Source organism: Pogona vitticeps, chromosome 5, assembly GCF_051106095.1.
Source record: "Pogona vitticeps strain Pit_001003342236 chromosome 5, PviZW2.1, whole genome shotgun sequence".
NCBI classification, from domain to species: Eukaryota; Metazoa; Chordata; class Lepidosauria; order Squamata; family Agamidae; genus Pogona; species Pogona vitticeps.
In genome coordinates, this window is record NC_135787.1 from 157,522,474 (window position 1) to 157,544,728 (window position 22,255).

Below are 22,255 nucleotides of genomic sequence, written 5' to 3' on the forward strand. Positions count from 1 at the left end.
TCTTGAGAAGATTTGACATGAATCAAATGTTTAAATGAGTTATAGGGACCATCTATAAAAATGTATAAATTGTTTAAGCACATTTTGGACACATACTCAACATACATACTTTCATTGGTTTCCAGAAAATATATCAGAGAGTCTAAAAAGTAACATAGGTTTAGTTATGTGTTGGCGTACTTTGCTGTGATATCTAGTAAAGAGTACAGACAAATTAGTGTCATATTGAACAATAAGAGGACAACGAAGTTAACATCCAAGTAATTCACATACATTTTTAAATTAGATTTTTATCTTTTTGATTTTTTTTAAATTGAAATCTGGCTATCCAGTATCTGTGCAACTGATCCATTTAGTCGTGCAGCTGATCCCCAAGGTTTTTTGTTTGTTTGTTTGTTTTTGATGCTTCACCACTGGAATATATAGGCCAGAATCGGCTGTGATTCTGGAAAGCATAAAGGCAATCTTGCAAGTGGTTGGGATCATTTTGGATGTTATGCATTATGCACTCTGTTGTGCCCTGAGCATGTAATTGGTCCCGTGCAGTCACTTGCTCCGTTGAATGTTGGACAATTTGCAAAATACAAAATTACTTGCATGATTGCCCTTATGGCTTACATGCATGACAAAGTATTGGAGACCCCATTGTTTTCATTGGTCAGACGTGTTGAAAATGAACAAAACTTTGGCTTATCTTTGCTATCTAGAATTACAGCCTATATCTATATTATTAGATATTAATAACTAATAGTATTGTTGTGCATAAAATGACATGGATTCCAGACTGAACACCATACAGGCTCATTAATCTGTTGATACTAGCATATGCCTGATGAGAATAATTTTATTTTGGTGTCAGACAGCAGTATTGATTATAATATGCATTGATTTGACTTTCAACATTGCTCTACAAATGCTCTGAGGCATTTTGAAGGATTGATTTCCACACATCAAAAGTACATGTTCAAAACAAACTTCTGAGTCACTTTGAGCATGTTTCTTTTCCCTTTTTAAAAAGCAAACAGGTTTTGTTTTCAAAGTAAAAAAACCTGGTTTCCAGTTAGATTAAATATATTAACCTTTTTCAGTAATGTAAATAACCTACATAGTTTCATCTGACTTTTAATATAAATGCAGATATATATTGCTTTAGTCAAATATTTAAAGCACTCTATTTCTGAGTGCTAGAGAGTTTCTGACAGAAACATGGGCTACCCCAAGCCCTAGTAGATCAAGATGTAAGAATCCTTCTTAGGCTAATCTCTGGATCTCTTGTGCAACAGCACAACCACTTGAGCATCCAAAGAATCTCACATGATCTATGAAGAGATAAGTCTGAACAAACCCCATTTTGGAAGCTATGTAAAGCGGAGCCTAGAATTGAATTTAAGAATACCAAGGATCTCCAGAGAAGAGTAAGAATGAATCTTGCCTGAACCCCTAGGAAAGCTGCTGCCAATCAGTGTGATGAGCTGTAAGTCACACTGTAAGAGCTTGTTTTACATGATTTCATTCCATGTCACAGGTGAAAATTTTAAAATTCTGCAACCATATGACCAGAAGGGATTGTTCAATGAAGACTTGGCCATTTCCATAGTAAAAATTTGTGCATTTTGGCCTCCACATGCATTTGAAATAGGGATGAATTTATAGAAATGTCACTCAAATTGTTCTGACACTGAGACTCTGCCACGTCTCAGAAATGTTATTTGTTTCGATAGCAGCTCCTAGAGTCCTCAGACCAGAGGAGTATTTCAAGAGCTGTAATCCACAAGTGGAATGTTTCCAAATTCTCTGGACTCTGTATCATGCAAAGGACACCCCTTCTTCACCACTAGAGTGCAAGAACACAGCATGTGTATGTGAATCAAAATTGCATTATTTCAATAAAAGTCAGAATCCAGTTAGTTTCATTTAAAAACATCCCTTTAAAATGTTGTTTTAATCTTTTTTAATTATTTTAATCTATCTGTTTTATATTGCTTTAGGAGCCTTGAACTTTAAAGTAATAAAAACAGTACAAAAGATAGATAGATAGATAAACAGTCAGACAGAGCAACCAACCAGTGCTATAAAGCTTTCCATGTACCTATATGATGAACTTGCTCCCCCATTTTTGCACTACAATTCCCAATATCCTTCAGGAAACATGTAGTCCAAAAAGAACTCAGTCTGGGGGATTGTGGGAGCAGTGGGTGCTTTTTTTTAGCCCCTCAAGCTTTGTTTGCTGCAAAATTTTGTTCAGCATTAAATTCAAACAGAACTTGTAGCTTCTGGCTGCACTAAAATGTGGGAGAAATTTCTAAGAAAAGAGGTTTGATAAGACAGGCTGAGTTTCTTAGAAGAGCAGAGTGAGATTCCAACAACCCAAGAAGGTGGCTGCCGTGATGTGTCTCTAGAAGGAGGACGAAGAAGCACTAAACAAAATAATCCCTTTAAAAACTGATGTTTTTTGTTTCTGTTCTTTAGAAATAGGACTTGAGTGTTAGTTCTATTAGTTATATTATCATATGAAAATTATGTAACTGGTTAATTTACTAAATTATTGTTGAAAAAAAAATCTAAAATTTTCAAGTCCATTTGCTATAATGGTTTGTTCAACACCCCTTCATGTTCCTTAAAGTTCAAGGGAAATTTTTTTTTAGTCCAAACACAAAGTAATTTCAAACAGCAATTTAAGATCAGAGAAGACTGTGACTTCTTCATGTTTGACCAGTTCTATAAAGATTATTGAATGCAGAGCCATGTTGTAAGCTTTCTCAGTATAATTAGGATTATAGAAGTACACATCAAAAGCTAGAGCATGCCCAGTTTATGATGAGCTCTTTATGTGGTAACCATAACGTAAGGGCTTCTTTTAAATGGTTTTATGCCCCAGTTTAAACTTTTCTGTTACAAGTTTTAAAGCCTATAACCATATGACCAGAAGTGATTGTGCAGTTCTTTTCCTTGGAACAGACACCTTCCTAGATCATTTCCGCACGAAAGAGCCCTGCATTCTGGCCTGCACTTGTGTTTCCAGAAGCATCATGGGATGGATAAAGTTAATAGTTAACTAAACTAAATGAAAGTTATATCTAGAAGAAACTAAAGGAAATAAATCAGACCATCCAAACTATACTGTGTAACTATTGTTAACAAATATGTTAACAATAGAGTGTGCTGAAAGCTACGGTACCATTTTAGATAATGCCTGGAAACATAAGTACTCTTCCCTTATGTACTATAGTAAAACTAGGGTGATGGCTTTTCAGCTGTGTCACTGGAATGAGTGCATAGAATCAGAGATGAATAAAAGCAATTGTTCTATACATACAACTTGTTGCATATTTGCACTGGTAAACCCTCCTTTCTACTACCACAAGCAAGTATGTTCTGCAATATCACGAGGGGATCCCCCTTTCTAGCATTAGAATGTTGGTTCCCCAACTGGGAAGCAGGTTCCCATCGGATGGCATGAAAAAAAAAATTAAGGGAGCATGAGAACATAAGAGTTTAATCATAATCCCAATTGGCCAAGATTTTGTCAGGGAGGTTCCACCTGTGCAGTGAGAATGGTCATAATCAGTGGCAGATTGGCACTGATTAAAGACACCACACCCACCCCAGGTTTGAGGTGCATGTGGTTTTGTCTCATTGTATGCATCAGTCATGGGGACGTGGTGGCACTGCGGGCTAAACCGCAGAAGCCTGTGCTGCAGGGTTAGAAGACCAGCAGTCGTAAGATTAATCCACGTGACGGAGTGAGCGCCCGTCGCTTGTCCCAGCTCTAACCAACCTAGCGGTTCGAAAGCATGCAAATGCAAGTAGATCAATAGGGACCACCTCGGTGGGAAGGTAACAGCGTTCCGTGCCTAAGTCGCACTGGCCATGTGACCACGGAAGATTGTCTTCAGACAAACGCTGGCTCTATGGCTTGGAAACGGGGATGAGCACCGCTCCCTAGAGTCGAACACGACTGGACAAAAATTGTCAAGGGGAACCTTTACCTTTACTTTTTTATGCATCAGTCATGCACAGACTGAAATCCAGAAAGGAAGTCTTTAAATCAGTGGCAATCTGTTATTGACAATGATGTCATTCCTGTTGCACAGGCAGATATACACAACAGGATTTTGGCCATTATATTTGTTTGCTTTTCTGCTATTTTTAAAGTCTGGGTGGTACTGACCTGTGTCCTCACATCACAACCACACTTCACACCTTATGTAGATTAACAATGTGATGCCTTAACAGGAGAAATCATTTTCTTCATTTATATCGCGTTTCAAGCCACGATTACTGAGATTTAGAGTTACTCACTTAAGAGTTCTATTTCTGTTATATACTTTCTTAGCCCTCTCATTTCTGTAACCATTCTCATTTTGAAACCATTGGAAACACTCTGCTGAAAAATGAAAATGTGGTTGCAAAAATTGATATTTGTCATAAGCACATTTGTTGCCAGGTGAGGAGGTCCTGTTTAGGTCACTGTAAAATCTATTACAATTAATAGATTTTCATTTGTTCTGTGAATGATGTAAATGCTCTTTGCACCTGATCTACATAGATACATGCATTGTCTTGGGTTAGAGCCCTTCATAATATCTGTTGTTGTTATCTGCTGTCAAGTCAGAACTGACTTATAATGACCCTAATAGGGGTTTCAAGTGATGTATTTAAGGATTGGTTTTACCAGTTCCACCCCCACCCCCAGTGAGTTTCCACATCAGAGCCAGGCAATTTAACTCAGGTCTCTTGAGTCCTAGTCCATTACTATATCAACTACACTACACGGAGTACTGTAATATTTATACTCTTGTCTCTAAACATTTATCCCACAGTAAGAACTATAACATACAATTATAAAGCTCCTAATAACCAAAGAGTTTGGTCCATTTTGTATTTTACGTTCAGTTTATATTGCACATTGTAAGACACAATTGTAAGATGTAAAGTGGGGAGCCAGCATTACATTAAAACTGTTTCTAAACTAGTATGATTAGTGTCTATCTCCACTCTGGACTTTTAAGTAGTAGGATGAAGTACGGATATAGCGGTCATCTTCAGTTTTTAGTTGGATATATGTATGTATTGTGTGCCATGAAGTCAATTCCAACTTATGCTGGCCCTTTCCAGGATTTTTAAAGTAGAAGTGGTTTACCATTCCCTTCTGGTGGCATACTGGGACTATGCAGTTTGGCCAAGTCTACACAGGCTAGCTCTTCTCCCTTGGAGGCACAGTGGGGAATCAAACTCCCAATACCTGGCTTTGTAGTCAGATACCTAATACATGCTTATAAATAAGCAACTACAAAGGTAAACTTCCTTGGACTTTTAGAAAAATGGAAATGTTTTAAATAAATAAATAGAAAACTCTAAAAGTAGTCTCAGCGTAGATTTGCATGGATGGAATGGATTTCTTCCAGCATTTTAGATCCAGGAGAAAGTGCAGGTCAGAACTAATATTTACATCCCCCCCCCCCGCTTATCCTTCAGAATAGAAATGGATTTCATACTTCTGATGACAACCTTAAAAAGAATCAAGTCAATTGCTTGCCTCATAATCCTTAAAGTGCATCAACTTAGCCAGCCAGCCCAGGCCCAAAAGTCATATAGAATGAATATTTTGATTCTAAGATATGAATTATCGCTAGCAGCAATAAGTAGTCAAAGTGGAATTTCACAGTAAGTGTTTACTATAACTCCCTTACAATTGCTAATAGTACTTGTAAAAGTGAAATAAATTTTGCAATGCCCTGTAGCTGCAGAAAATATTTGAATCTAATGTTTGAAATATAGCTCTCAGCAGGCTATTTTCTATAAGGCTGTGAAATTGGATAACAACAGATGATATTTGTATGGTTTACATGTTTACTTTTATTTTTGAATTTAGATTATCTCTGAGCTACTGAATGGGTGTTTAATTTTTATGAGACATCATGCAATAAGCGTTCCAGCAATTCCAATATTTTAAGGAACTGTTTTAGAAGATCAAGCGTATTTTGTAGTTTCAAGGGTAACTGCGAAATGGTAGCTAACATATTGTGTTCATTTAGGAGGGTGCTTTTCTATAACAAGATTAGAATTCAGGTGCCTGTTCCAATTGTAGGAGTTCATAGATTGTCAGACTAGCTAAAATGGAAGGTGCCTGCAGAGAGGTTTATAATGGAAGTCAACTGCTTCTATGGGCCCAATTAAGAGTATCCAACTGTGAAATGCAGCTCCCTGGATAGAAATTGGATTGCCCATTTTGGGATCAGGGAAACAGCAAGGGGAATATCTACTTCCATGGTTACAAGGAATGGTCTACATGTTTAAGGGTTCTGACTAACCTCCTAAATTTTAAGTGTACGTTATTAATAAGGTTAGTATTGGATTCCCTCAGTGCAGGTTTACGTATGCACCACAATCTGAACTTGAAGCCCTGGTAACTGTTCTTGAGATATGGATGTGCTCTCGGTCCCAAATCAATCTTGTCATTCCTCAGAAAGCAATGAAAGATAATAAGTACTATTCACCTGATTGCCTTCCTGCTCTGAGACAGCTGGTGACGCTTGTCTTGCTGATAACCAGGACTTTCAGATCTAAGGCAGGGATAAAGAAAAGCCGGGAGCTTGCAGAATTTAAATTTGACAGTCGATGGCAGTGTAGAAGGGCCAGGAAGGATAGAATCTCTGACACATATAAGAAAGGAACAAAATTTATCTCCTCTAGTTGCAATGATTATATGTCTCGTTGTCTGGCTTTCTTACAGTGGATGATTGATCGTGCCTGCCAGCCGCCTAATATCATAATTAACAAAGTTGCTGCTGTGTCTGAGAAGTTTAATCGGAAAAAAATTGCCGTCAGTATGATGCCATTGTTGCCCACGAAGATCAGAAGCGTTACAAAGTCGACTTTTGGACTAATGAAGCTGCAGAACTATGTGGGCAGAATAAGAAATAGTGGACCTGTGTGGCTTATGGTAGGTTTCCTAATAACAATTCTCTTATTCACTTTTTTTAAAAAATGGGAGCACCTTAGCTTTCATTTCAGGATCACATTTCAATATTTGAAGCTTGAGGTAAAATATTCTGCCATTGTTAATTGTGGTTGTTGTGGGGTTTTTTGGGCTCTTTGGCCGTGTTCTGAAAGTTGTTCTTCCTAATGTTTCACCAGTCTCTGTGGCCGGCGTCTTCAGAGGACAGGAGTCAGAACTCTGTCTGTGCTCTGTTCTGACTCCTGTCCTCTGAAGATGCCAGCCACAGAGACTGGCGAAACGTTAGCTTCAGAACATAGCCAAAGAGCCCAAAAAACCCACAACAGCCATTAGATCCCTTCCCTGAAAGCCTTCAAGAATTCATTGTTAATTGTCTTACCAAAGAGTGTTTAACGGGGGTAATTGTTGCTATGATTATACCACCTCCTTCTCCACCTTCAGATAGATTCTCTTTTTCTTTTTCTCTTTTTCACAGTACATTCAGTACACAATTATGTGTGCATTTATATATATAGAAGGTTACAAAGACAGCTGATTAACAATCTTGACTCCAGATGCCCCAGAGAATCTAGGAGAGATCCAAACATCTCAGCTGGTGATCTAAAATAAGAACACATTTTATAGATTAAAAATTGCTTCACTGAGGTCTTCCTTGGCAGTTCTGTTTTTTTCACCGCTTTTGATAAGCTTTCTTTGCTCATATAGCTGTCCCTAGAGTACATGTTGCTGTTTCTAGTCTACGATGTGAATATTGACATGATGTGTATGTGTGCCATATAAAAAGGAGAGAATGAGAAATTATTGGGGGGGAGAGAGACAAAGGAAACAATAGCTGAAGCAGACAATGACACAGGAAGATGCAGAAATAGGAAAATGTTGCATAAAAGCTACACACGTTTCACTGTTTGGATTTAATAAAGCCCAGGAAAAAAAGATTGATGATAATTATGAGTCGAATGACACATTTTAACCAAACCTGGTGCATTTTCTTGTAGGTTTTCTTTTAAATTGAATATGCAATAGTTAATGTGATTGATTGTAGTTCAGACTGATGATATATTTCTGGAAATCAGTATGTTTCACACATTTTCTGTAAGCAGTTGGCAAATTTTAAGATATATTAAAAGATTATTGATCCCATTGCCTATTTTAAAAATATTTTAATGCATAGGGATTTAAAGACAATTCAGTAAGTCTTTCGCAATGCTATTTTATAGTGTTTGCTCAAATTCTTAGGGAAAAAACAGAAGTGGTGTTTCGCTGCCTCCTTTTCCCCAGTATTTCTCTAAACTGAAACACTGTTTCTTGATCAGAAACATGCTTTCCACATTATCAACAATAGATATGCATGTTGCCCTTTATTAGCATTTTTATTATTCACTATTTTTAAAAAACTTTGTTTTGGCTGGAACAAAGAATCATACAAATATAGAAGGGAAAAAGCAGCTTAGTAATGCAAATCTCAAGCAGAAGGAAAGATTAAGCTCCTAAACAAGTATATTGTTATTTTAATCAGTACTCACATAATATTTCATGTAATTGAGACTTAGTGCATTGTTAAAACTCAGCTGGAGAACCAAATATCTATATGGATTACAGGAGGAAATGCTAAGGAAGTGTCACAGCAGATGTGTCTGGTTTTTAACAGGATTATTTCCTGGGATACATAGCAATGAACTCCTTGTAATAGTTTCAAAGGAACTAATAACTTTTAGAAATGTGTTAATAGTAAATGTGCTAATATAACGGTTTAGAAGATTAGTGATGCATTCTTTTCCACTGAAAGAAGAATATAATAAATGTCTCAGGTGATTCAGGCTGTAGCAATTTTTGTTGGCGATTAAAGCTTGATGGACCTTTGGTTGAGTGATTAACCCTTCGGAAATTAAAACCCAGTGCTAAAATATTCAATCTAATTTAAATGCAAACGTGGGGGGGGGTTTCAATTTTTTAAAAAAAACATTTTAATTTTCTTTCTACCCCTTATTGTTGAGAAGATAAGATAGGAAAAGAGCTCTAATTTTGGCTGGACAAAGCAGTTTCAGAAGCAGAATGGTTTTCTGGAATCCAAAACTGAGAAGGATGCCTAGCAAAAGAATTCCAGAATGGATGCATTACAGAAGCTATGATCAAACAGGTAAGATGGGGGGGGGGCTGTTTAATATCTCTAATGTAAGACTCCATTATTGTGTACATATTTATTGAACAATATATCTCATTGAACCAAACAGAGATTAGTTTGTTTACCTTGTAGTCTTATACCGGAAATATTTTCATAGCAAACGTAGACCGAGTGCTAACATTCTGTCCTTTAAAGATGGTAACCCATTATAGAATATAGTTTAAAGAAGACTAAAGATGCAGATTTAGGTTGTTTTTCTGTATGTTCACTTTCCTGGGTATGAGTCTCATTGAACTCAATAGAGCTCATGCCTGACAAGATGTGTGTAATATTATACAATTAATTACTAACATTATTTACTGAGTTATGGGTGGACATTTTGTTTACTTTTAGAATAAAGTTCCAAAATAGCCTGTAACAACAGTTATATGCTATCTCGGAAATAATTCAGCGAAGTGCAATGTGAATATTATGTTTAATAATCTTAATATATTTAATATATTTAATAATCTTAGACTCTGGAACTGAAGTACAGGTTTGGGTTATTGACCCAGATCAGAAGAGAAATAGGGCTTTGGCAGCATATTTGAATTTCTGCAGGGACATTCCAGTGCAGAATCTTCTTTTAAAAAAAAAAAAAAGGACATTGGAAGCAAATACTTCATCTGTTATTACTTCAGCTGTGGGAACAGAATTTAGCCAGTTATTATCAAATTAGTTTCTGTGTGCAGTGTTCTCCATGCTCTATACTGGCTTTTAAAGAATCTTACTAGAACCATGTAGTCTTGCCACATTGGACCTGCCAAGCAAATTGAAGGCAGGATTACTGTGTAATTTTCTAGAAACTCCACTATTACACTGTCTGACCCTTTAGCTGCTTCTTACTCAGCATCAAACTGAATTTCTAACGACTTGCTCCAGCATTCATTGGTTTGTCTTCACCTAATTGCCATCTTCCTCTCATTTTTCCTTTCCTCACCAATTTAAAAAATTTAATTTAATTTGATTTTAAAAGAAAACAAAAGAAATGAGAGGAAGCTAGTAACTAAAAAGTATGTTAACTAATTATGTGTGACTCATTATGGGGCATTTCATTAATCAAAATTGAAGGGGTTGTTTGTTTCTAATTAAATTACAGAGGATGTTAGTTGAATGGGACCTACATCTGAAGCCCATTCAAGTGATTCTAAACATATTCAGTGGAAATGACTAGCCCCCACCTGCATAATCACTTTCTAACCCTTTCAATGCCACATCTGAAGAGGAGGGTCTCTGCTTGTATATAAGCTCTACAATGAAGTAAGAGCTCAAGTTTTCTAGGAGTCTTGCTTATGAGTGGAGCCTACACATGAGAAAGAACCCCTCGTCTTCAAGTTTGGTGCTGAAAGTACACAACAACTGAGGTAGTGCTACACAATCTCCTGTTTGGAACACCAGTTTTATTAATATGTGAATAGGGCTTGAGTAGCTCTTATAAAAAGATATTGAATAAGCTAATATTGTGTTATATAAAACTATGATTTAAGATCCACATCCAGCTAAAGGGTCTTCTGTGGAAAGTTAGGAATAAAGGCCCACTGTCTGAAACCTTTTTGGTTTTATTGTGCAGTGATTTCCCCCTTTTGTTTTAAATTGGTTATAGACTCTGTCATCCCCTACTGAGGAGTGGAATTGAATGACTATTCCACCTCCCGCAAATTAAAGAAACAGCCTCTTGTCAATTGAAAGCTGGGTAGTAATTTTGTTTCTCATGCACACTAGGTGACTTTTTAGATTTGTTCCTTTGAAAAAGAGTTAGCCAGAGAATTGCAGTTAGGACATCCATTGTAAATGTGTAAAGCACACTATGTCCTATAAGATTTATAGGATTCATAGTTGGGGATTTTTAGTGGGTGGGGATTGTTTGGGGAGTGTTTGGAGATTTTTTATGTGTGTGCATGTGGGTCTGGTCTCTCTGTGTCTCTGTGAATTTCGTTGTATGGGTATAGTATGTATATACTTACAATGACAATAAATCTATTTGAATTTTATTTGAATTGAATTTGAATAAGACTGAAAGTTTGAGAACAATTGGTCATATCCTGGACCACTAATAAGCTCTGTTGGGTGGTTAAGAGAAAGAAGCTTATGTTATTTTATATGTAAGACAGTCAAGATCTTGCTTCCTTTTCCATTTCGATGGCTAACAAATGTGAGAAATACCATAAGTAAGCCAAGACAAATCTTGGAGTTACACTGGCTGCAGTTAACAGTTTTTCAACTTTTTGAATGCAATGTACGTTATTAAAATTCAGTTTACTTCTTTCTTTCATTGAAGATGAGTTCCCAACGACTTTGTCAGGATTGAGAAATCCAAGGTATTGTGGTGGAGAAATTGAGAAAGCTGAGCAGTAGCTTCCTTTTACATAGTACTTTCATTTACACTTAAAACAGTCTCTAGAGAGAAAATCTCCCCTCCCCAGGGAGCTCCGTGAAAAAAAGGGGAAAAGATGAAAGCTAAACTTGTTGTGGAGTGGTTCAATTGACTGATTGGATGGAGAGTAGGCATGGCGAGGAAATAAACTTCCTGGTACCAAACATATAGGCCTAAATAGAATTGCTTGTCTCCTCTAGTAAATCCACAGAATGAATAATCACTGAAATGTGCACAAACATTTCTGTAAAACCATTTGATTTAATGGCTCTATTTTAGGTGGGAATCTGTGTTTTCTTGGGCTTGGATTAGCAGTTGGTCAGTCAGAACCTTTAATGGCACACACACACACACACACACACGCACACACACACACACACACACACAAATCACATATAAAGAATGACTATTAATTAACTGATTACAAATCTTACGAATTACAAATCTACAAATTCATTATGTCTCACAGATTAGCATAAATTAGGTTTTGTGCCTATATTTTTTGAATAAATGCACATTCTTAATGCCTTTTGGAACCACTAAATAACTGAGAGAGAGAGAGAGAGAGAGAGAGAGCATCCTTTCTTTTTAAACGTTGAACATTTCACTTGCAGGTTAATCTAAACACATTTAAATACTGGCTATGTCTGCATGCATCCATTATAACTTATTTTGACCATATATAACATTTCATTAGGAGCTGTTTCTTCTGCAAGAATTTGTCTTCATATGGTGGAGCCATTTGGCTCTATTAATAGAGTATATGTATGTAGTGTTGATGCAGCTTCCCTTGAATATGTCCATTATTCCACAGTTTAAAGGAAAGAGAGGAAATTCAATGTATTACATGTGCATATGTTTGATTAGATTTCTGCATGCTTATGAAAATTTCTATTTCTCTCCTAGCTGAATGACTCTCTCTTAAAACAGTATAGTGGATATGTTAAGCAACTATCAATACGTTGCTAAGTGAAAAGGCATGTTGATTTCCAGCTGCCAGTAGGGTAAACTAAATCAAACAAGCTGGAAAACAAACTTCTTTCTTTCCCCATGGGTTACATCCATAATTTTTCACAAGCAAATAGAATCATTTCCTTCATGTGGAAAAGTAAAATTTGGGTCACAACTTCCAGAATCTCCCAACCATACTGGCTAGGGGATTCTGGGACTTGTAATTTGGAAAAGCAGTTTTTCTAAGTAATGTTCTATCTACAGTATTTCATTTTAGTGACCATTGAGATCCCAAATGCATTTTCTAATGCCAAAAATGAGTGCCAGTATTTAACTTCAGGAAGTCTATCCCAGTTAGGGAATTTACCAGTCATGAGAGGTGTAAAATATTTATTTTTATAAGAAACTCACAGTTTCTCTTCTTTCTCTTTTTATATACTGGTCTACTACTTGTGAGTCCTTGGCTTTACAACTGTATGGGTTGTAAAGCTTATCCTAGGAATTTAAGAATCTTATTGGGGAACTTCAGAAGGCTGAATAAAATCTGAGGGCCTTAGAGTGAAGTTCTTTGCTTGTAGGAATTTCAATAATTACCAGCAAAAATCGTGTGTATTTATATTATGAGGCAAATCAAGTAACCATAGTCTTCAGCAGCAGATGATGAAGAAGATTGCAGCTTAAAATTTGTGTGAAATAAAGGCTGAAAACTTGTTATATTGTGCTGCTGTAATGCAAACGGTGTGACTTGGTGCATGTTAAACAGTCTAGATTCATTTCAGTCAGGGTTCAAGCTGTTTGATGGGAGCAAGACAGTTCTGATCGTTCTGCTTAATGACTTAAGTGAGACTGACCAGGGGAATATGACCTTGTTGGCCCTTCTGGATCTCTGAACACCCTTTGATACCATCAATTATGATATCCTTTTGGTTAGACTATTGAGTTTAGAAAATGGAGGTTTAGTGTTACTTTGGCTCCAGTCCTTTCTTGATGGTTGTGTCCAGAGGGCGTATTTTGAGGGTGCTGTTTCAACTCCATGGTCCTTTGTTCTGGAGTCCCATCGGGTCAATAATCTCCTGAATGCTCTTACTTCTATATGAGGCTATTGGGGAAGGCGATCCAGAGATTTGGAGTTTGCTGTCATGAATATGCTGATGATATGCAACTCTATTTCTCATTTTCTTCTTCAGCAGTAGAAGCTGTGTGGACCCTGGAGTGGTGCTTGATATTGGTTATGGACTGGATGAAGGCTAACAGATTGAAACTGAATCCTGACAAGACAAATATGACATTGTTGGAAGGGGAGCTTGCCCAATTAGGAGGTATTTTGCCTGCTCTAAAAACCAGGTCCATGACTTGGGTGTATTCCTGGAACTGGCTCACACCATGGAGAAGCAAATCTCTGCCATGGCCAGGTCTGTCTTTTCCAATCTTGAATAGATTGCAGTTGTGGGCATTTTTTGGATGGGAAATCCTTAACAACACTGATCCACACATTGGTAGTTTCTAGGATTGATTACTGCAATGCTCTCTGAATGGGGCTGCCTTTGAAGGCGACACAGAAGCTTCAGCAGGTGCAAAATGCAGTGGCTAAGTTAGTATCAGGAGCAGTGAGGTATGATCACATCTTCCCAGTACTGGCACAACTGCATTTGCTTCTTGTTTACTTCTGTGAGAAATTCAAAGTGCTGATACTAACCTGTAAGGCCTTTAACAATTTGGGACCTTGTTACCTGTCAGAACATCTCTCCTTAAGATAATCTACCCAGCCTATCCAGTCTATCCAGGCTCTGCAGTTGTGGGTGGTCAACCCTACAGAGGTCCAGAAAACTAGCATCAGGAACTGAGCCTTCTCAGTGGTGGCTGCAATGCTACAGAACACATTGCATACTGATATACACCAGGCTCCCTCCCTTCTGACTTTCAGAAAACATATTAAAACTCTGCTTTTGGAAAAGTCCTTGAGCAACATTCTCCCCCTTTAACATTCTTGTGGATGCACAAGTTTGATGTTGACTTTGGTTCACCATTGTCTCTAGGGGTTTTTTTAAGTTGGATTTTAGTAGTTATGTCTTTGTGGGGGTTGGATAGTTGTTTTGGATTGTTGTTAGGTGCCCAGAGTAGTGCCTTGTCACTAGATAGGTGGGGTAGAAATTTAAATAAATAAATAAATAAACAAACAAACAAACAAACAAACAAACAAACAAACAAACAAACAAACAAATAAATAAATAAATTGAGCATAGACATTGTCAGTTGCATGTGGAGTTGTGGAGTTGTGGAACATAGTGAACAAAAGTTTGTGTCTATACTGAAGTCTTAAACTGTGGCAATTTGTCACCTAATGTTATGCCATTTATGTTATACTCAGGGACATAACTATAGGATTTTGGCTCAAATGCATTACATTAACATTGGATCGATATAGTTTTTAAGGTCAAATCTGTATAAGTAGAGCCACAACTAACTAATTTTGCACTCAAGAGAAGAGTCTAAAATTGTGTCCCTCACTTTCTGTGCAGGTTGCTTTCTGCTAATATCCAAAATGAGCAGAATGAGTCAGGGAGAGGCACACAAATTCACAAAGTACATGTTACAACAGGGCATTTGAAGTGTGTAATGTTTTATTCAATTTGAACATGTAAGCCCTATTCAGCCCTGCAAAATCAGGTCTGTTTCTTAACAAGTAGGCTTACACATAAACAGGAATATCTCTGCTGCCAATGCGTCAATTTCCAGGTACAGAAAATGAAGATGGAAATGCTAGCTGTTCTCCTTTTAAGTGTGGTAGGCTTATCTGGCTAGAGAATTACTGACTACAGTTATGTTTTCTTACTGACATGGTTTCCTTGGAGAGTAGCTACATATGTTTGATTTTTTTCCCCCTACTATTTCCCTGCTTTGCATGTTTACAGTTATGGCTCTGCACATAAGTCTTTTTGAGGTGACAAAGCTCTTGGAAAGGACAATAATCCTGGGAAAGGTTAAAAGAAGCAGGAAAAGAGGAAGACCAAATATGAGATGGTTTGACCTCTGAAAGGAAGTGCAAGAGCTGAGTTGGGCTGTTGAGGACAGGACATTGTGGCAATCGCTCATTCAAAGTGTTGCTGTAATTCGGAGATAACTTGACAGCACGTAACAACAGCAGTATATATTCACTATGTTGCAGTGCTTCAGGAGTAGAGAGGAGGAAATCCGTGTTTTTCAGAAATATAGTCACTACATTGTAACCATTATACAGTGGTGCCCACTTGACATCGATAATCTGTTCCAGGAAAATCGCTGTTAAGTGAAATCGTCATCAAGAAAAAAAACCATTGGAATGCATTGAAAACCGGTCAATGCGTTCTAATGGGGAAATACCTCATCGTCTAGCAAAGATTGCCCATAGAGAACCGCCGATCAGCTGTTTAAAATCACTGTCTTCCAAAGCAGGGGTCCGGAAAATAGCCATTTTGTGAAGGGAGGGAAGCCAATTTACGAAGGGAAGCCATTTTGCGGAGTCGGAAAAATCATCGTTTAGCGAACAAATGGTTCATGAAGCAGTCTCCTAATCGACTCAAGCAAAAAAAACCCCATTGGAACCACCGTTTTGCGGTCGCAATAGCGATCGCAAAAAACTCATTGTAAAGTGATTTTGACATCATGCGGGGTAAGCGTCAAGTGGGGCGCTACTGTAACTAGTTAAATGTGATTAATGGAAATAAAATGGTTCAAGACAGTTTTGACTCTTAACACAACCTTGTGGTTTCTGATTTTATCAGAGAAAACACAAGAAAGAGAAGCACCTCTAATTAGTCAAACAGGATTTTTTTTCTTTTTGGTGAGTACAGTTTGTCCGCATCAGTATTGCTTCCCCATTGGAGTATCTACATGAACGTTGTTACCAGTGATGAAAATAGAAGGGAAAAAGCCCACCTGTTGACAGCTTCTCACCATAGTTACACACAAGAAAGAATCTGTATTTGTCACATGTGATAATCTACATGTATAATGCATAACAAAATTCCTTATATATATAAAAAAGATATCCAAGAATGCAATATTCAGGTTTGAAGCAACACTGCGTATGACTTGAAATATTTAAATATCCCAATCAAAAAGTTTTTAACATGGCAAACTTTGATACGGGCCCTTGTTTTTCCTGGAAATATAATTTAGTAATAAATTTTAAAAAAGGCTTGCTAACTATACCACACAGTACTTTGATATGAAATTAATATTTGAAATTGCCCGTTAGTCCACTCAGCAGAACAAATTACAAAATTTAACAGACAGTGGTCACATGTAATGCTTGCTTGTTTAAACAATTATGTGGGCACTTTAAAAAGTGAGATTAAAGGGAGTTCAGAATAGTGCTTAAAAGGGCCATGACCTTTTAGGGACTTTTACTTATCTTTTATCATGGAAGAATAAGGCCCCTTTACATGCACTTAATATTTTGCAGGCTGAAACTGAGCTGAAACAGTATGTTCCATCTTCTGGAGTTTACTATCTAAAGTCGTTAAGCATGGCTTAGGCCATGGTCACATGAGGAAAATGACTTCCACTGTCAAGGAAACTTTCCATACCTTTGTTGTAGTACATCAAGGTCATGTGGTATATATACCTGGCTGAGTGTCCTAAAGCAGTGGTCCCCAACCTTGGGCCTCCAGATGTTCTTGGACTTCAGCTCCCAGAAATCCTGACCAGCAGAGGTGGTGGTGAAGGCTTCTGGGAGTTGTAGTCCAGGAACCTTTGGAGGCCCAAGGTTGGGGATCACAGTCCTAAGGTGTTTTCACATTACCCATTCATTTTCTTCAGTTTGAATCATTATGGTTGCTGACACTGTGTCACCAATTTATTTTCCCTCTTGGTTTATGGGGTACTGCAGCCCCTTAACTTTCTTTTTTTAAAAAAATAAATAAATAAACAATACATTGATATATCAGGTACTGTTTCATAACTCTGCTGCACAAGTGCCTCTGGAAGCAATGCATGGAAGAGGCACTCAGTGGAACAGGTGCCCTCACTCTGGGCTGTCCTGCTTCCCAGACAGTAAGTGCTTTAAAACCATTGACATATGTTTGCCAATATATCAACCCTCCAGCCGTGTAAAAATAATTTAAAAAAATTTACATGGACAGCTGCGTGGCAGTAATGGCAGCCACCTTCAACAATGATTTTTTTTCAAAGAAGTATCAATAGGATCATACGCACATGCTGTACCTTCAAGGAATTATTCAAAATGCCACTGGAACAAAAATAATAGAGGCTTCCAAGTGAACAGGAAATGATCCTCAGTTGCACCACTGACCAAGAAAATGATTCAGTAATGGCCATGTGTTGTGTGACCACAAATTTAAGGTACAATCTATCTGGACCATAACTAGAGAACATTTCCCTCAGGTGACCGCACCCTTAGTTCTTAGTTTTTGCCTTCATCAATCTTCTCTTTCTGCACTCACAGTGCAACCTGAAACAGGTCCCTCACCCTACTACCTTGCAGGGCACCCCACTCCAGGATTCTTCATAGAGGTCTGCAGCCTCCATTTCCTTGCAAGGTGGGTCTGTAGCAAAACCTCAAGCATTCCCAATAGAAAGACTGCCATAAAGCAGCAGCCTTCAGTGATATTGAATGCAATGATATTGTCATGTATCTTCCAATGGGAAGGACAGAGCAACACACACACACACACACACTAGGTCCATTCATTTATTTAAAATATCTTTACTCTGCCTTTCTCCTTAAAAGTACCCAAGGCAGATTACATAATTTAAAAGACTATATTTAAGAGCTACAAACAGTATACAAATATTATAAAGGAATTAAACAAGTATTATATTCAAGATGGTAAATAAAATCGATACTAAAAAGACATTTAAAAACAAATGATCACAACGATCCATTTTACCCCTGTGGGTTAAATTCCTTTTTGGGCATCTCAACTGGAGAGCTGCCTACATTCATTGTCTTGGAAAATACAGTAAAAGTAGGTTTGCAGAGTGGGTGGAGAAATCAGCAACAGGAAGTTGGGGATCTTTTATAAACCCCAGTAGCAGAGTAAAGGATGAATATTTCCTGTTGTGTATTTGCCACTTTGGAAGCCCACTGCTGGGATCTGAACACTACTGCAGATCATGCCTCAGTGATTTCATGCAGCCTCCTCTGTCACCAGCAACACTACAGAATGGAAGGCATGGGTGTCCTCCCTCATCTGCATCCTATGCTAGGATGCAGGTGGGGGCACTGAAAAAGTGAGAACTCATGTTTCTCTGATGTATGAACAGTGATTTCCCATTTAGATAAGATGCCCGACACAACAGTGTGTGAAGCAACATGTCTGTGCGCACACACACATGCACGCACGCACACGCGCGCACGCACACACACAAGTTTATAAAAAGAATAAAAATTACATATGTATTTTGTTTCATTGGTTTCAATTAGCATTTGTTAATAATAGAATAATAGAAATAAACAATAACGATTATTTTGGTAATTGTTTTTGGAAAGATAACATGGTATTTTAGAGAAAAATCAATTTTGGCTTATATAGGTTTATTATGGGAACATGAATTTGCTCAGAGTAGGAACATACTGATAGATTCCTTTTTGACATCTGTTTAAAAAAATTCAAAAATATCCTTTCTAAAATTTTCCCATGGAACTCTAGCTGCGATATGACAAAGACATTTCTCAATTAAACTTGCATTACGTACATTACTCTCCCAACTTCAGGTTTGTTTGTTTTTGAGAGGGGGAGAGATAGGAATCCAAACATATACCATATTTTTCGCTCCATAAGACACACCTTTCCATAAGACGCACCAATTTTTTAGGAGAAGAAAACAGGAAAATATAATCTGTTTTCTTCGCTCCATAAGACGCACAGACTTTCCACCCCCCTGTTTTGTGGGGAAAAAGTGCGTCTTATGGTGCGAAAAATACAGTATATTACCAAGAGTCAAAGTATTAAAAGATCAATATGTTGTGACAAGAATTGTGGAAACATCATTGCAATGAAACAAGAAACAGTGCATTAGCATTGAAGGCTCTGAGCTTGGAAATGTTACTTTTTTAAATTGAAATTCCCAGAATCCTCCAGCTAACAATGATCTGTGACCATCCTTGAAAATTCTGGATGGGTAATCAAAAAACACTTAGATGTTGTGCAGATGAAATGGTTACCTCTCTTGTGTAGTGGAGATGCTACTTCTCTATTACAATATCTGAAGCTATCTTGAAGAATCTTCATGCCTGTCTTTTTCCCTCCAAAATACAAACAAGAACAAATTTGTGTGAGCAAGTACAGTGACGATATGCAGACAACATTTCCACAACATGTGTTTTTCTATATAATAACAATGTGTTATTGTTTGTATTTTGGAGAATAAATAGCAATAAGTAATTTTTTAAAATGGGCGTGAAGACTTGGCAGTGTAACTAAGGTATAAATAGCTCCATAAATTGATTGATCATACTGTATGCACATATTTTAATACTTGTTAACCATGCTTCTCTTGCATGACTTCTATCTGTACCATGGAGATGATCCATAGTATGAGACAATGGTATTTCAGCAACTTTGAAGAGCTTTTATTATGTGGAAGCAACTTTTGGTGGTGCCATGTTGTACATGATGTGAGCAAGTACCTATAACTACTCACTCACTTATAGGTACTTGCTTCATCCCTCCTGCAACCTGAAAAGAGGAACCATCAGATAACAGTCAAAGGGAAGTTATCTATAGAAATATTGTGTTTTTAGTACTTTGGTGTAAGATTATGTAAATGACCGCGCAGAACAGTTTTGCCTTTCTTGTTTTTTTAATTTGGTTCTATAGGCTCTGGAGTTTGAATTGAACATTTGTGATAGAACATTCTTTTGATGGGCTGATAAATAGGCCTGTGGTCTCCTGGAGCAAAATGGTAATACCTTTTCTTCCATAATATCTCCTTATTATATCAGCTGTTTTAGATTATTTATTAACAATTTTATGCATGGCAAACACAAAGTGGAGCATTTCAAAGAATGAAAGGTGTTTATTTTCATATGACTAAAGAACATATGTTAAAACATGTTTTGTAGATTTTTGAAGACCTGCCAGATTGAATTTTACTGGCAATTTTACCATGTCAGAATATATATTTGTAGACATATTAACCTTGAATGTTTTTCCTGATAATAATAAAACCTTTGTTCGGATGTGATTCAGTCTATAGCTCTAGTAGTATTGAGGTGGATAATTATATTAATATTCATACAGTTTCAGAAAATGCAGGCCACTTAATTGCTGAGATGTAATTTAGATATTTTTCACTGAGTCTGCAATTTGTGTACATTTTGGCTAAATTACCCTTGTTTCTTCATCTTATTTGCAAAAAAGGACTCATGCTTATTGAACTATTACTACAGGATCTAGCTTTTCCCCAAAATTACACACTTTTTGCATAAATGTGCCTAATTACCTGAATTCAGTTTTGATTAGCAGTGTTAATTGATGCAGCTGCGGATGGGATCTGTTTACCTAAATTACCATGTGCAAACAGCAATACGTCTGAAAGTGAATATGCTGAACTGAAAATACTAATTAGCTGAGACAGATTGTTATTCAAGTCACATCCTGGAGCCTTTTTAATGAAAGCCTGGATATGTCAGAGCTTTATGATATGCAGACAGAAACGTCTATATTACATATGATTTCCTAAAGTTAATTCATGAGAGCAGATGGGATGTCGGCTGGGTTTCTTCTAGTGTTAATATGAATATTGGGATTTATTGATAACATAGACATTGTTTTAGTGTGTGAATTCATGTGTGCACACAAAAACAGAGATGAGCCCATTGGACGCTTGATACCATGGAATTTTACTATGTCCAAACTGGAACAATTAATTTTTAAAAAACATACATATGACAATTATTTTGTACTACTACTCTAAACAATGTGGAAAATAAGTAAGTGAAAACAATCTGAAAAATTATCTTGTCAGTTTAAATGAAACAGCAGTAACCGTTGGCACTGCTGAAATGGCTGGGCTGAGGTAATTTCAAAATGGGGAAGAAGGCTTAGCAGTGGGCTCCACCAGTGACCTGGTTGCTTCCCAAGGATTCATTCCAGAAATAGACCTAGACCATGGCTGTTTGGGTATAAGATTAAACCGTAATTCATTGGCTGTACAAAATCCTTGGACTTGTGTGCTCTCCATTTTCCTCTTCCCCTCATGAGTACAATAAGAGCATTTGCTAGTATCAGTTTGTCATTATGTCCAAACCAGTAATTGCCAGAGAGATATGTCAGGGTCATAAACCCTGGTTTGAAGTTGGTCTGTTTTGACAAATAGTGAGAAAGTTAACCATAGTGAGAAAGCTAACCATAGTTTGTCCCTGATAGAACATAAATGCTGGTAGCTGAAGATAGAAGTTGAAGGTTCTGATCTTCTTGTAATCAGAAGAGAAGAATGAGAAATGGTCATGCCTGACAATCAGCCTGGCTCATTCCCATAGTGCTGAGGTACTTCTAGTTCCCTTTTCTACAGAGGTATTCAAAATAGCTTATAAATATGAAATAAAGTTTATCACACTGGAATGAAGGCAGAATGACCCAAAACCAATAGATGCTACTGATAAATTTTGACAAAAAGTTAGGCAACTTCTGTGCAGCCACGATGCACTTGCTGCTCAGCCAAAATGTTGGGGTAGTCATGGTTCTGCGCTCCCACCAAACATTCTATGTGAAACTGTTGCAAGGAGTTTGGAATTTAATTTTAAATTGTATATAGAAGATTTTTATACTGCCCTTCATCCAAAATATCTGGGAAGTTTAAA

The 22,255-nt window shown here is 37.2% G+C and overlaps 1 long non-coding RNA gene across 7 annotated transcripts in view; it reads left to right on the plus strand.

Annotated features, from left to right (window-relative positions):
- Positions 1–22,255, plus strand: part of LOC110084187 (uncharacterized) — a 120,243-nt gene that overhangs the window by 69,832 nt on the left and 28,156 nt on the right. For 6 of the 7 annotated variants that reach the window (XR_012087322.2, XR_013536659.1, XR_002301440.3 and 3 more), the window contains 2 exons: positions 6,737–6,946; positions 8,959–9,098. This is a non-coding gene — a long non-coding RNA (uncharacterized LOC110084187). Of the gene's footprint in view, positions 1–6,736; positions 6,947–8,958; positions 9,099–13,634; positions 13,767–22,255 lie in introns of all 7 variants that reach the window. The other variant, XR_013536660.1, reaches the window with a different exon arrangement.